This window comes from Apium graveolens, chromosome 10 (assembly GCF_009905375.1).
Source record: "Apium graveolens cultivar Ventura chromosome 10, ASM990537v1, whole genome shotgun sequence".
Classification (NCBI taxonomy): Eukaryota; Viridiplantae; Streptophyta; class Magnoliopsida; order Apiales; family Apiaceae; genus Apium; species Apium graveolens.
In genome coordinates, this window is record NC_133656.1 from 110,126,203 (window position 1) to 110,142,760 (window position 16,558).

Genomic DNA, 16,558 nt, shown 5'->3' on the forward strand with positions numbered 1-16,558 from the left:
AAAGCCTGATGAGTCATTAACTGATTTATATGACAGATTTGTCAATCTCTTGAATGGTTTGTCACTAGTTGACAAAGATTATGATATTGAAGATTTAAATTTTAAATTCCTGTTAGCTCTTCCTGAAAGATGGGATTTGAAGGCCACAATGATAAGAGACAACTATAATCTTGATGAAACAACTCTTGATGAAATTTATGGAATGCTCAAGACTCATGAACTTGAGATGGAACAAAGAAGCAAGAGGAATGGAAGAAAGTCAAGGACAGTTGCCTTTGTGGCTGAGGAGGAAAGTCCCAAAGTTGCTGCCTCAAAGAAAGGCAAGGGAAAAGCTCTCATCACAAAGTCTGATACTGAGTCATCAAGTTCTGATAGTGATGATGACTCAGAAACTGAAAGTATACCTGAGATGGACCCTGATGAAGAGATGATGAAGCTGTGCGCTCTTATGGTGAAAGGAATCACAAAGATTGCATACAGGAATTTCAGGAGAGGAAAGAAGTTTTCCAGGAAAGGTGCAAGTTCTGATAAGAAAGGTTTCAGAAAATCTGAAGGCAAAGGAGGAAATTCTGACAGAGGAGATTACTGAAATGTTAAATGCTACAACTGTGGTGAAAAAGGCCACATATCTCCTGATTGCAGACAAGGGAAGAGTGATAAAGGCAAGGCTTTTTTCAAAATTAAAAAAAGCTGGTCAGATGCTTCAGATTCTGAGGATGAGGAAAAATATGCCTTGATGGCAAATTCTGATAGCAGTTCTGATACTGCAGACTTAAAGGTACCTCAAACTACTTATGCCTTTCATACTGATGATATTACTGAGTTGAGAAGATATCTTAAAACCATGTTCATTAGTTATAAAGATCAAACTTTAACATGTGAAAGATTAACTTCTGAAAATCTTGCTTATAAAAAGAGGAATGGTTATTTACAAAAAGAGTTAGTCATGTTCCATCAAACTCAGAAAGATAGAGATGATGCCTTTTATGTTAGGGATGAAGTGCTAAAAATGAATGAATCTCTAAAAACTGAGTTAGAAAAGGAAAAAGAGATTATCAGGACTTGGACTAACTCTGGTAAAGTAACTCAGGATATTCTTAGTAGTGGAAACTGGAAAGAGGGCTTAGGTTATGGAGATGATAAGAACAGAAAGGGAACTGTAGAAACTGAGCCTATAGTTGTTAAACAAAAACCAAAGGTAAATCCTGTTAAGTTTGTAACTGCAAAGACTGATATTGAGAAATCAGAAGTTAAGGAGAAATTAACTTCTGACAAAACTAAACAGGATAAGCCAACTGAAGTTAACATAGGCTTAATGACAAAGAAGCAGCTTAAGCATAAGCTGAAAGAGGTTAAAAATGTAAACAAGGTAAAGTTACCTAGGAAAAATAGGCATGGAAAGGAAGGTGTTAATAAAACTAACTATTATAAGCCTGTTCCTAATGCTCCTAGAAAAACATGTCATATCTGTGGAAATTCTAACCATCTGGCTTCTTTTTGCAGGAAGAATAAGAACATAAACTCCTTACCTTCAAAATCAGGAGTTAAGAGTCAGTCTGTTAGATATAGGCCACAAAATCCTTGTTTTCATTATGGTAGTTTATGACATTCCATTTATACTTGTAAGGAATATCATAGTTTGTACTCTGATTATTATCAAATAAAACCTTCTGTAAAGAAAGTTAGAATTATTCCTTCTAGTGTAAGTTCTGATGCAAAGTCCGATATTGCAAATTCTGATAAGAAAACTGTTAACATAAACTCTAATTTTAAATCCGCTGCAAATGTTAACAAACTTAATAAGGACAAAGGATCCAAGCAAGTCTGGGTCCTTAAAACTAATCATTAGTGGTCTTTGTGATTGCAGGGCAACATGAAGAACATCCTAGTTCTGGACAGTGGATGTTCAGGACATATGCCAGGAAATAAAGCCCTGCTATCAGACTTTGTGGAGAAAGTTGGCCCAGGTGTTTCTTATGGAGATGGCAATATGGGAAAAACTCCGGGATATGGCAATATCAATCTTGGGAATATCATCATTGAAAAAGTAGCTCTGGTTTCAGGACTTAAACACAATCTGCTGAGTGTTAGTCAAATCTGTGACATAGGTTATCATGTGGATTTCTTTGAAGAACACTGTGAAGTTGTAAGCAAATCTATAGGAAAAGTTGTTCTGAAAGGATACAGGCATGGTAACATTTATGAAGCCAAGCTTTCAACAAGTACTGATGGTTCTGCAATCTGTCTGTTGAGTAGAACATCAATTGAAGAAAGCTGGGATTGGCACAAGAAACTCTCTCATTTAAACTTTAACAATATAAATGAACTAGTCAAGAAAGATCTTGTGAGAGGACTGCCAAAATCAGTATTTGTTCCTGATGGCCTTTGTGATTCATGTCAGAAGGCAAAACAAAAAAATCTTCATTCAAGAGCAAGACTGAATCATCAATTCTTGAGCCTTATCACCTATTATATGTTGATCTATTTGGTCCAGTGAATGTAATGTCTATTGCAAAGAAGAAATATGTTATGGTCATAGTGGATGAGTTCACCAGATACACATGGGTGTATTTCTTGCACACAAAAAGTGAAACTGCATCTATCTTGATTGATCATGTCAAACAACTGGATAAATTGGTCAAAGATTATGTGAAGATCATAAGAAGTGATAACGGCACTGAGTTCAAGAATTTGATCATGGAAGAGTTCTGCAAAAACCATGGAATAAAGCAGGAATTTTCTGCTCCTAGAACTCCACAGCAAAATGGAGTTGTTGAAAGAAAGAATAGAACTCTTATTGAAGCTGCGCGAACTATGCTTGATGAAGCAAAGTTGCCAACCTACTTTTGGGCTAAAGTTGTGCAGACTGCTTGTTTTACTCAGAATGCTACACTCATTAACAATCATGGAAAAACACCATATGAGATGGTGAAGAAAAAGAAGCCAAATCTGAAGTATTTTCATGTATTTGGATGCAAGTGTTTTGTTCTTAAGACTCATCCCAAACAGCTATCCAAATTTGATCTAAAAGCTGATGAAGGAATTTTTGTTGGATATCCACTTTCCATAAAAGCCTTCAGAGTCTATAATTTAAGAACAAGGGTTGTCATGGAATCTATCAATGTCTCTTTTGATGATAAGAAGATTACTGGACTTGAATATTTCAATGATCATGATCAGCTGAGATTCAAAAATGAAGTTTTAAATTCTGATTCTATAAATCCTGACAGTCTAAATCCTGATACTGCAAACTCTGATGGATTAAACTCTGATGTTATTGAAACAGTGGTGACTATGCCAAAGGAAAATGCACCTGTGCAGGGGGGCATATTGAAAATCCAACCACATCTCAAGAAGCAACAGAACCTACAACAGGCTCTTCAAGTTTTGCTGAGCCAAGTTCTGATAATTCTGGAAACTCATATTCTGATATTTCTGGAAAATCAAATACTGAAGGATCCAACTCAGAGAGCATAATTTCGGGGGGAGCATTAGAGAATGTTAATGGAGACAGCATGGATCATGGGGGAGCATCCAGTTCTAGAGATAACCTTCCATCTGCAAGGAAGTGGACTAAAGCACATACACCTGACTTAATTATTGGAAATCCTGATACAGGTGTCAGAACTAGAACATCTGTATCAAATGAATGTCTCTATCATTCTTTTCTTTCTCAGACTAAACTAAAGAAAGTGGAAGAAGCTCTTCAAGATGCTGATTGGGTGCAAGCAATGCAAGAAGAGTTAAATGAATTTGAAAGAAATAAAGTCTGGACCTTAGTTCCAAGACCAAAGAACAGATTTATTGTTGCTACAAAGTGGGTGTTCAGAAACAAAACTGACAGTGATGGCATAATTACAAGGAATAAAGCAAGGCTGGATGCAAAATGATACTCTCAACAGGAGGGAATTGATTATGATGAAACATTTGTACCAGTTGCTAGATTGGAAGCCATAAGAATATTTTTGGCTTATGCTGCTTACAAGAAGTTTAAAGTCTTTCAAATGGATGTGAAAAGTGCTTTTCTCAATGGAGAATTGGAAGATTGGGTATATGTTGAACAACCTCCAGGCTTTGTAGATTCCAAATTTCCCAGTCATGTCTACAAGATTGATAAAGCACTTTATGGCCTTAACCAAGCTCTAAGAGCATGGTATGAGACTTTAGAAAGTGGATTTAACAGAGGGACCATTGACAAAACTTTATTCTACCTCAACCATGGAAAGGACTTACTTTTAGTGCAGATATATGTTGATGATATCATTTTTGGTTCTACAAATGACAGACTTTGTAAGAAGTTTGCCAAACTGATGCAGTCAAGATATCAAATGAGTATGATGGGAGAACTTAACTATTTTCTGGGCCTTTAAGTCAAGCAGAATGAAGAAGGAACTTTTATTTGTCAATCTAAGTACACCAGAATGCAAGATTTGTAAAGTGCATCCTTTCCTATGGCCACTGCAACAAAATTGGATAAGGATACTGGTAAATCAGTAGATATTACTGATTACAGAGGTATGATTGGCTCTCTACTCTATCTAACTGCAAGTAAACCTGATATAATATATGCTATCTATCTTTGTGCAAGATTTCAAGCAGATCCAAGAGAACATCACTTAACAGCTGTGAAAATAATTTTGAAGTATCTTAAGGGTACAGCTGATCTGAGATTGTGGTATCCTAGAGAATCAGACTTTAAGCTAATAGGTTACTCAGATACAGATTTTGCAGGATGCAAAATTGACAGGAAAAGCCCAAATGGAAGTTGCCAATTTCTTGGAGGCAGATTGGTTTCTTGGTTTAGTAAGAAACAGAAGTCAATTTCCACATCAACTGCAGAAGCAGAATACATTGCTGCAGGAAGCTGTTGTGCACAGATTCTTTGGATGAAGAATCAGTTAGTGGATTATAGGTTAGAATTTTCTAAAATCCCTATTTATTGTGATTATCAAAGTGCTATTGCTATAACAGGTAATCCAGTTCAACACTCAATGACAAAGCAAATCAGCATTAGGTACCACTTCATAAGGGAACATGTGATGGAAGGTACAGTGGAATTGCATTTTGTCCCAACAGATTAACAACTAGCAGATATCTTCACAAAACCACTATATGAAGCTACTTTACAAGACTGGTAAATGAATTTGGAATGGTTTCAGGTTCTTTCTCAAAATCTGTTTAGTTTTTGTTCTCATGCATCAGACTTTATGATCAGTGTTTACAGATTGTTTTATCTCCATGTAATCTGTGCTTAAATTGTAATATATTGAATACTGATTATTATCTGATGTGATTATATATACTCTGATAGTGTTTTGAATGTTCTGTGACTATTCAATCCAATGAGGATTATTTGTTAGATGCTAACTTAGGAGTCTTTAACAAACTGTGTATCCCATGTTTGAATTAGTTATTTACGTGGAAATTCATAACACAAGAAAACTCTGATTTTGATCTTAGTCAAATTTACTTTGTGTATCATATTACTAAGTCTCAAACTAGATTTTTGCTTCTTATCTGTCACATTCTGATGTCAGTAAATCTTAAGGATGAACTACATGCTTGATAAGCCTCACTTATCTGAAGAAAACAAAAGAAAAAAAATTGAAGTCAGGTACTCCTTTGAGATCTAGAGTAAATATGTGAAAGGGAAGACCCAAGTGCATTACTGGTATTAAGTTATATGCATTAGAAAAGCAAATAAATTTTTCTTGGTGACTTTTCACTGTTAGGTCACACACACTGTAGAAGGGGGTTGAATACAGTGTATACTACAATCAAATCGAATTAAGAACACAAGTATGAAAAACAGAATAATCTTATTAATAAAACAGTATTACAATGGAACCGTTCTCTCTCAGTGATGAACAAATATCACGAGAGCTGTTAGGGTTCAATGAATAATATTCTCGATTACAATAACACATATAGTGTAAACCCTATGCTGTGTTTATATAGACACACAGTTATAAGATAATCTTCTAATTGATATCGAATATAAGTCTGCATCCTAAATATATATCAATTAGTTATCTTTTCCTCCAAGTCTTCTATTCTTCATAGAATTCTTCTCCATGCATATCTCTTCTTGTGTTTGTCTTAATCTTCTTTACTTTCAATCAGCTGCCTTCCTTATCTGAAAGTCTTTTTAAATCCTATTATTATCTCCTGATAAATATCTTCTGATATCTTAAGTTCTGATAACTTAAGTTATGATTTCTTAAGTCCTAACTTCAGTATAAGTACTGATTTCCAGTTAAGTCCTGATTTCCAGTTAAGTCCTGATTTGTCCTGTTAGTCAAGATCTGAAAACTAAACACAAATCATTATTAGACATGACATCACAAATATATCTAACAATCTCCCCCAACTTGTAAATTATCATAATATACAAGTTCAATAGATATTTGATGATGTCAAAAACATTAAGTACAAATGCATATGAGAATTTGATTAAATGACTACAACTCACAGTCTTTAAAGCTTTTACCATCCTTAAAGTCTGATATCAGCTTTAACCTGTATATCCTTCAAAAATTTTCAGCTGTAGTTCTTGACTTGGCTTCAGTGTGTGATCTCTCTAATGTCACGAGTTGTTTTGAGATAGTTCTTTAACAAACTCCTCTCAGCATATTCAAGTTCATTCTGCATCCTCCTTTTTGCATCTTTAAGTTCAATTGTATCTTCTTCAGTCTGAAAGATAGCAGCCCTGAGATCATTAATTTTTGCTTTCCTTATTTCCTGATCCAATCTGATCAGATAAGCTTTGTCATACTCCAGATTAAATTCCAGTCCCTTAATACCCAAAAATGTAATGATTTTAGCAGTATTAGGCTTCATCTCAACTAGTTCTCCATTTTGAGCTCTGTACTTAGGATAGTATGGCATGTTAGACTTTACAGAGTAAAGTTTCTTCTGCCTTTGAATATTAGATTTTAAGTAACTGGCAGCACCATTTGTTGATTTGTTCTTCACTTGAAGTAGAAATAGCACATGTTGCAATTCTTCAAAGTACTTCAAACGAATAGCATCCTTTCTTATCTGGAATACCCTCCCATCTGTCATGAAGTATAGAATGATATCTTATTTTAACACAGAGTGGTAGACCATTTGTACAAACTCCAGTTGATTTAGTCTTTCTGGAGTTGTCCCTACTCCTAGTTCAGAAAGAGATGTAGGATCTAAGGTAGAATTGATTACTCTTCTCTCATCAGCATTACCCAGTCCTGTTTTATCTCTAGCTTCCTTCCCTCGAATAACTCTTGCTTCAAAACCACTTTATGTAGTCTTCAAAGGTTGAGTAAATTGTTGAGCTTTAGTAAACCCATGTAGTAGAATTTTTGAAGGTTTAACATGAGCAATGTCAGAGGTTTCCTTTTCTTCTGATGTCAAGACAACTTGAGCTCTGTCAGAGGTTGCTTGAATATTACTTTTTTTCTTCAAAATCAGAATTGCATCTTCATCAGATTTTGCTTCCAGATCCATAGTTGGCATATATATCTTTACAGGTTCATCAACTCTAGCTTTGCCCTTGAACCTTGGATCTACCTCTACTTGTGATTTGGCTTTGGATTCAAATTTGGTTGCCTCAGAGTTTGTCTTCTCTTTAATCACAATGCCCTTAGGCTTTGGAGGTTTCTTTGTAGTAATATAAGCTTTAGACTTGGATTTGTCATTTTCTGCTTTAAGTCTGGCTTCTTCTTTCTTCAGACTTTCAAAGTCCATTCCTGGATTGTCTTTGAGAAACAGTCTTTGTGAAATTTCTTGATCCAGCTTCTATAACTTGGGGTCTTGATAGAAGACTGTTGTTTCCTTCCCCTTGAACTTCAGTGTCTGCATAAACTTCTGTGATTCTTGACTTTCACCTTGTATCAGAATATCAGGCTTAGTCAGAACTTGCTTATCAGAACTTATTCTTCTATCAGCATCAGAGCTTGATCTCTGTGTAGAAGTTCCTGTTTTCCTAGATGAAGAGCCTTTGCCTTGACCATGGCCTCTACCCTTTTCAGAGTTTTCCTGGTCATCATTTCCATCATCCTTTTGCTTCAGTACTAAATCAGTAGAGCATTTGGACTTAATTACTTTCTCCCCATTTTTGGCATCATCAGGTAATAGGAGAGAGAGAAGTAATTCCACTGAAGATTGAATTTCATTTAGTTGAACTTGTTGAGAAGCTTGATTCTTTAGTATTTCAACAATCTGAGCTTGCTGTTTCTCCCGAGCTTTCTCAATAGCCTCAACTCTATTAAAGGTAGGCTTGAAAAATCTGTTCTTATCCAGTTTAAAGTTCATGTCTTGCTGAATCAGTGTTTCTTGAATTTTGTTCACCTTGGCTTGAGTGATTGAGTGTTGACCTTGAAGGTTCCTGGTACTCAATACAGTAACTCTGAGCTATGCTTTGAAGCCATCATTTATTAGCATCTTATCAGCTTTAGCCAGGTGCTCAGCAAGAATATTTGCAGTAGGAACAAAATCAACTTTGTTCCACTCCTTGATCCATTCCCTGCCTCTATTAGTTTCACTCCAAGGTACTGGTGCTTCGTCTCTCACAAACTTTTTAATCAAATCAGATTTATCAACTGTTTGTAGAGGTGCATGTCCTGAAGGACCAGCTGCATTAGCATTTTCATTTATAGCAGCTTCACCAGTATGTTCAGCATTTATTTCAACAGAACTTGCAGAATCTTCATTATCAGCATCTTGTGATAGAATTACTGTATGTGAAGCAATAGAAGATTCATCTGCATGAACATCAGCATCTAGCAGTGGAGTTGCTGGTGGAGTGTGTTGAGAAATGGTTGGAGCTTCCAAGTATAGAACCTCAGGCACATTCAAGTTGTGAATATCTATTTCAGCACTTGTACCTGGATTATCAGCATGTACTGGAGAGTGAAGAGGAGACATAGAATGTATAGGCACTCTGTCTTGAGCAGTTTCTTCAGCTTGAATTGGTGACAGTGGAGGTGTAGATTCAGTGGCTTCAGAAAATTCTGGTTGTGTAGATGGAAGGGATTCAATCATAATTGGCTCCTTTGGGATCAGAGATTCCTGATCCCCTTCCTTAGCTACTGCTTCCACATCCTCTGAATCTGACTCAGCTATGTCCCTGTTAGCTCTTTGTTTCTTCAATCTCTTCAAGGGTGGAGAGACTTTGGGAGCTTTGTCATTAGAATTTATCTTTCTAAGCCTTTTGAGGGGCCTAGAACTCCCAGTTTCCTTTGTTTTCTGAGGAGACACTTCCTCAGTTGCTTCAGTAACAGGTTCTGATGGTTGAACATGTGCCTCATCATCAGATTCATCTCTCAGAATCATCTTCCTTCTCTTTTGTTGTGTCTGAGGTACAGTCTTTGTCCTCTTTGTATTAGAAGAAGAAGGCTTCACTTGATTATGTGCTGATGGCTGGTTGGCATGTTCTAATGTGAGTGGTTGTTGAGTGACAGTAGTAGGTGCTGATGGTTGTTGTGTGTTGGTGGGTTGGACATCAGGATATAGCCATGATAGGTATCATAATCAGCATTTATCAGAGCTTGCTTTACTGATAAAGGAATCCTAAGGGGTCTCAAAACTCCCTTCTTGTTGTCAGCAGTTAAGAGATCAGTAAAAGCCCTCTTAGCTAAGCTAAAAGGTTCTATTTGTTCACTTGCTGGTTGTGGTTCATCTGATGTACAGTAGCTGTAAATTAACTGACAGAACCTAGCAAGTAAACTACATTCCTGTCCTCTTTCATTCTATCTCCTATAAAACATAACACAATCTTTGCATAATCAAAATGAGACTGGTTTAGGAGTGCATACCCAATTTGTTGTGTCAGAATAGGAATGGCATCAAAATTTGAGCACTTGTTGGCAAACGTCTTCGTGATGCAATCGAAGAAGAAGCTCCATTCCTTTCGAATATATGGGAGTTTGAGTTGACCCAACTTAGCCAAACTCTGTTCATACCCAAGATTAGCCATCATTTGCTGTAGCAGGGGCTCTTCAACAGCAGAACTAAACTCGCAGTTTTCAGGTAGATGTAACGCTTTTCGAACTGTCGATGGAGTAAAAACGTACTCAACCTCCCCTGCTGTAAACATAATGCTTGGTGTTCCATTCTTACCACCATCATCATAAAGTCCTGTACGCCAAAATGTCAGAACTTGAGTACCAGATAAATAGGATGGCTGTGTCAAAGTGAACCCCATTTCACTATGAGATAAGAAATCCTGTATAAAATGAAGTTCCCAAGGAGCTTCACTCTTAGTGAGAATGGCAGCATAGTTGTTGGGGATGAACTTTGCTCCATTAAAGATTTTATCCATGGGTGCCATTGAGAAATAAGTGAGAAAGAAGAGTGCCTGAAAGGTGTTTGATAAAATGTCTATATAGAAAACCGTCAGAGAGAGATTAAGAGAAAAGAGAGAGAGGTTAGAAAGAAATGTAAATAAAAGATTTTAAAATCTTTTATCTCTTTTACTTATACACTCCACTTGACAGCAGTTATTGAGAAGTGGAACAGACGTTACACCTGTCAGCTATGCAGCAGTTAAGACAAAAGTTAATGGGCACGGGAAATAAGTAATGATTACTATGCACATGTAGTTTTTCAAAAAAAAAAACTGTTCCCACTAAACAAATGATTATTACTATCTTTATCTCACTGACCAATATTCTGATAAAATATAATCGTTAAAGTATTGATCTAAAAATAAATCAAGGAAATAAATACTGCCACGTTAGCATCAGGACTTGATTATTATCAGAATTTAAAAGTCATCAGAATATGGCTCCTTTACTCAAAAAGTGAATGTTTATTTCTGTAATTCTTCACAAAAATACTGATATGGTTTTAACAGAACTTAATCATCGGAACTTCCATCAGAACTTGTCCTCAGAATTTATGCAACTGACACTTAAACTGTTCATCTAATACAACACTGATTACCATAGTAATTTTTATCATTCATATGGAGTGTAAGTGTGTGCATTAAGCTAAATATCAGACAAAGAGTAAAGTCTGATTCACTTCAGTATATCTTAGAAATAAGGCATAACTAAGAACTTTGCTCAAAATCTGTCATTAGTTTGAAGTCTACTATAGAATGAGGTCATGCATGAATCCACCTCAATTGTTTTATGCTCATTTTATGCATCTTTTGAAATTCCTTTTTACAGTGACTTCTCAGTGTAAGTGAGTCACGACTGCTTATCAGAATTTATGCATATTACTTAATACCAGCAATGCACTTGGGTCTTCCCTTCCACATACACTTTTTTCTAGATCTCAAAGGAGTACCTGATATTTATTTCTTTTCTTTACTTTTTCTTTTGATAAGTGAGGCTTATCAGCACTTAGTACATCCATGAGATTTAACAACATCAGAACTTAACAGATAAGAAGCATTATTCTAGTTTTTGACTTAGTAATAAGATACACAAAGTAAACCTAACCAAGCTCAATATCAGAATTTTCTTGTGTTAAAAGATTTCCACATAAACAATTACTTCAAACATGGGATCTTTAGTATATTAGAGACTACTAGGTCAACATCTATAACAGTTATCCTCATTGGATTAAATAGTCACAGAAACATTCATATCACTATCAGAGTTTAGAAATTCACATCAGACAATAATCAGCACTTACGTAAATTTCAATTTAAGCACAGATTACATAAAGAGAGTAATATCTGTAAATACTGATCATAAAGTCTAATGTATCAGAACATAAACTAAACAGATTTAGAGAAAGAACCTGAAACCATACCAAGTTCATTTACCAATCTTATAAAAGTAGCTTCACACAGTGGTTTTGTGAAGATATCTGCTAGTTGTTGATCTGTTGGAACAAAATGCAATTCTACTGTACCTTCCATCACATGTTCCCTTATGAAATGGTACCTAATGCTGATGTGCTTTGTCATTGAGTGTTCAACTGGATTACATGTCACTGCAATAGCACTTTGATTATCATAGTAAATAGGGATTTTAGAAAATTCTAACCCATAATCCAGTAATTGATTGTTCATCCAAAGAATCTCTGCACAACAGCTTCCTGCAGCGATGTACTCTGCCTCTGTAGTTGATGTGGAAATTGACTTTTGTTTCTTGCTAAACCAAGAAACTAATCTGCCTCCAAGAAATTGGCAGCTTCCACTTGTGCTTTTCCTGTCAATTTTGCACCCTACAAAATCTGCATCTGAGTAACCTATTAGCTTAAAGTCTGATTCCTTAGGATATCACAATCCCAGGTCAGCTGTACCCTTAAGGTACTTGAAAATTCTTTTCACAGCTTTTAAGTGAGGCTCTCTTGGATCTGCTTGAAATCTTGCACAAAGACAGGTATCATACATAATATCAGGTCTACTTGCAGTTAGATAGAGTAATGAGCCAATCATACCTCTTTAATCAATAATATCTACTGATGTACCAGTATCCTAATCCAATTTTGTTGCTATGGCCAGAGGAGTGGATGCACTTGAACAGTCTTGCTTTCTAAATTCTTCAACAAATTTCTGGTGTACTTAGATTGACAAATAAAAGTTCCTTCTTCATTCTGCTTGACTTGAAGGCCCAGAAAATAACTAAGTTCTCCCATCATACTCATTTGATATCTTGATTGCATTAGCTTGGCAAACCTTTTACAAAGTCTGTCATTTGTAGAACCAAAAATGATATCATCAACATATATCTGCACCAAAAGTAAGCCATTCCCATGGTTGAGATAGAATAAAGTTTTTTCAATAGTCCCTTTGTTAAATCTACTTTCCAGAAGAAACTGAGCTAATGTCTCATACCATGCTCTTGGAGCTTGCTTAAGGCCATAAAGTGCTTTATCAAGTCTGTAGACATGATTAGGAAATTTTGAATCTACAAAACCTAGAGGTTGTTCAACATATACTTCTTCTTCCAATTCTCCATTAAGAAAAGCACTTTTTACATCCATTTGAAAGACTATAAACTTCTTGTGAGCAGCATAAGCCAAAAATATCCTTATAACTTCCAATCTAGCAACTGGTGCAAATGTTTCATCATAATCAATTCCCTCATGTTGAGAGTATCCTTTTGCAACCAGCCTTGCTTTATTTCTTGTAATTATACCATCACTATGAGTTTTGTTTCTGAACACCCATTTTGTACCAACCACTGATCTGTTCTCTGGTCTTTGCACTAGGGTCCAGACTTTATTTCTTTCCAATTCATTTAACTCTTCCTGCATTGCTTGCACCCAATCAGCATCTTGAAGAGCTTCTTCCACGTTCTTTGGTTCAGCCTGAGAAAGAAAAGAATGATAGAGACATTCATTTGATGTTGTTGTTCTAGTTCTCATACCTGCTTCAGGATCTCCAATAATCAAGTCAGGTGTATATGCTTTAGTCCACTTCCTTGCAGATGGAAGATTATCTCTAGAACTGGATGCTCCCCCATGATCCATGCTGTCTCCATCAATATTTTCTGATGCTCCCCCTAAAATTATGCTCTCTGAGTTGGATCCTTCAGAATTTGAGTTTCCAGAATTATCATAACTTGGCCCATCAGAACTTGATGAGTCAGAATTTGAGTTTCCAGAATTATCAGAACTTGGCCAATCAGAACTTAATGAATCAGAACTTTAAGAGCCTGTTCTAGGTTCTGATACTTCTTGAGATGTGGTTGGATCTTCAATATGCTCCCCCTGCACAGGTGCATTTTCCTTTGGCGTAGTCACCACAGTTTCAATAACATCAGAGGTTAACCCATCAAAATTTGCAGTATTAGGATTTAGACTATCGGAATTTACGGAATCAGAATTTAAAACTTCATTCTTAAATTTCAGCTGATCATGATCATTGAAATCTTCAAGTCCAGTAATCTTCTTATCATCAAAAAAGACATTAATAGATTCCATGACAACCCTTGTTCTTAAATTGTAGACTCTGAAGGCTTTTGTGGAAAGTGGATATCTAACAAAAATTCCTTCATCAGCTTTTAGATCAAATTTGGATAGCTGTTCAGGATGAGTCTTAAGAACAAAACACTTGCATCCAAATACATGAAAGTACTTCAGATTTGGCTTCTTTTTCTTCACCATCTCATATGGTGTCTTTCCATGCTTGTTGATAAGTGTTGCATTCTGAGTAAAACAAGCAGTCTGCACAGCTTCAGCCCAAAAGTAGGTTGGTAATTTTGCTTCATCAAGCATAGTTCGTGCAACTTCAATAAGAGTTCTATTCTTTCTTTCAACAACTCCATTTTGCTGTGGAGTTCCAGGAGCAGAAAATTCCTGCTTTATTTCATGGTCTTTGCAGAACTCTTCCATAATCATATTCTTGAACTCAGTGCCATTATCACTTCTTATAATTTTCACAGAGTCTTTGACCAACTTATCCAGTTGTTTGACATGATCAATCAAGATAGATGCAGTTTCACTTTTTGTGTGCAAGAAATACACCCATGTGTATCTGGTAAACACATCTACTATGACCATAGCATATTTCTTCTTTACATTAGACATGACATTCACTGGACCAAATATATCAACATGTAGTAGGTGATAAGGCTCAAGAATTGAAGATTTAGTTTTGCTCTTGAATAAGATTTTCTTTGTTTCGCCTTTTGACATGAATCACAAAGGCCATCAGGAGCAAATACTGATTTTGGCAGTCCTCTCACAAGATCTTTCTTGACTAGTTCATTTATATTGTTGAAATTTAAATGAGAGAGTTTCTTGTGCCAATCCCAGCTTTCTTCAATTGATGCTCTACTTAACAGACAGATTGCAGAACCATCTGAACTTGTTGAAATCTTGGCTTTATAAATGTTATCATGCCTGTATCCCTTCAGAACAACTTTGCCTGTAGATTTGCTTACAACTTCACAGTGTTCTTCAAAGAAATCCACATGATAACCTCTGTCATAGATTTGACTAACACTCAGCAGATTATGTTTAAGTCCTGAGACTAGAGCTACTTTTTCAATGATGACATTCCCAAGATTGATATTACCATATCCCAGAGTTTTTTCCATGTTGACATCTCCATAAGAAACTCCTAGGCCAGCTCTCTCCATAAAGTCTGATAGCAGGGCTTTATTCCAGTCATATGTCTTGAACATCCACTGTGTAACACCCCCAGATCCGGGGTCGGGGATCCGGGTCGTCACGGTCTTTCTTTCCACAATATCACTTCACTTAATTAATAATAAATAACCTTATGTTGTGACCCCACACTAACACACACCACAACCCGTTATAGTCTCAGAGATGAAATTGAAATAAGTACAAGTCTTTGAATCCACAATTTAAAAGTTATTACAACCCAAAATGATTACTTGATAAATTTACAGTTAATTGCCATTATCTGTCACAAGTTATAATTATACATAATTTGATTCTCAAAAATAGAATGTCTAATCTACCAATAGATCTACCTCTGCAGCTATAGCAGCCACAACATCATCGGGAAGACGCGGGACGCTTCCCACGCGCTTGCACTGGGTCTGCTGGAGTCTGGCCATCTTTCCTAACTGTTGTTGTGTGATGAAGAAATAAAGCAAGAGTGAGCCTTACAGCTTGCAAGATAATATATAGTGATAACAATAATATAAGTATCTAGATGGATACTTACTAGAATCTTTTATCATGTGTAAGATAATTACTTACTAGATATAAGTAAAAAGAAGGGATGAAGTTACCAAATACTTCACTACACTTATATCATTTATAAAGCTACTTGAACTACCACTGTTCAAAGTATAATGAGCTTTCAACAGTTCATCACCTAGATGAGACTACAAGACAAGATTTGAATAGATTAAATCTTTGAAATATTATTAAAGGAAATGAAGTTATGATATACTTCATTAAGTTCTGATATATATATATATATATATATCCACATATACATCTTCTTTATACATTTCCTGAAAACCTCTGTCATGTAAAGTATGAACAGAGTTTGGAACATCCAATGAATTTTGGAAAGGAAAAGAATTTTGGCATAAACCAGATATCTCGCTGATCAGGCAAAGATACCAATAAGTAACCTTTTCTACTAGTAGATGGACGAATTCCCCACTGGTCATCACCCTGGCCACAATAGGACCTTATGCTGGACTGCCACTCAGCCACTTATGCATTTGATGGACTCCCACTGAGCCACTTACACTATCATAGACGCCCACTGAGCCCATGTTGCTTATGCCGACTCAATAGATGGACTTACTTCCCGAACGTTGGGTAAGTAATCAATTCATTTATCAAAACAGCAACCTTGTTGCGAATATAAAATACATCACAGAGCCGGATCCCTTAGATTTTTGAGCGATTATTCAAGTCCCCTTAAAATGGAAGATCTTGAATTTGAAAACAAGTTTTGGGATCCGCTCTACCCTTTTTAAATTCATTTTGATGACTCGAAAACATTTTTAAGAATGTTTGGAGTAATACTGATTTATTAAAATAAATCAGTCCCGATATGAAAGAAATATCTGAATATTATTATTTGAATAATATTCCCATAAAGAATAATTGAGGTAGAAGTTGGAAAACTTATACTTGAAATGAATAGCAAATAATCAAAGATATACTTATACAAAAGTAA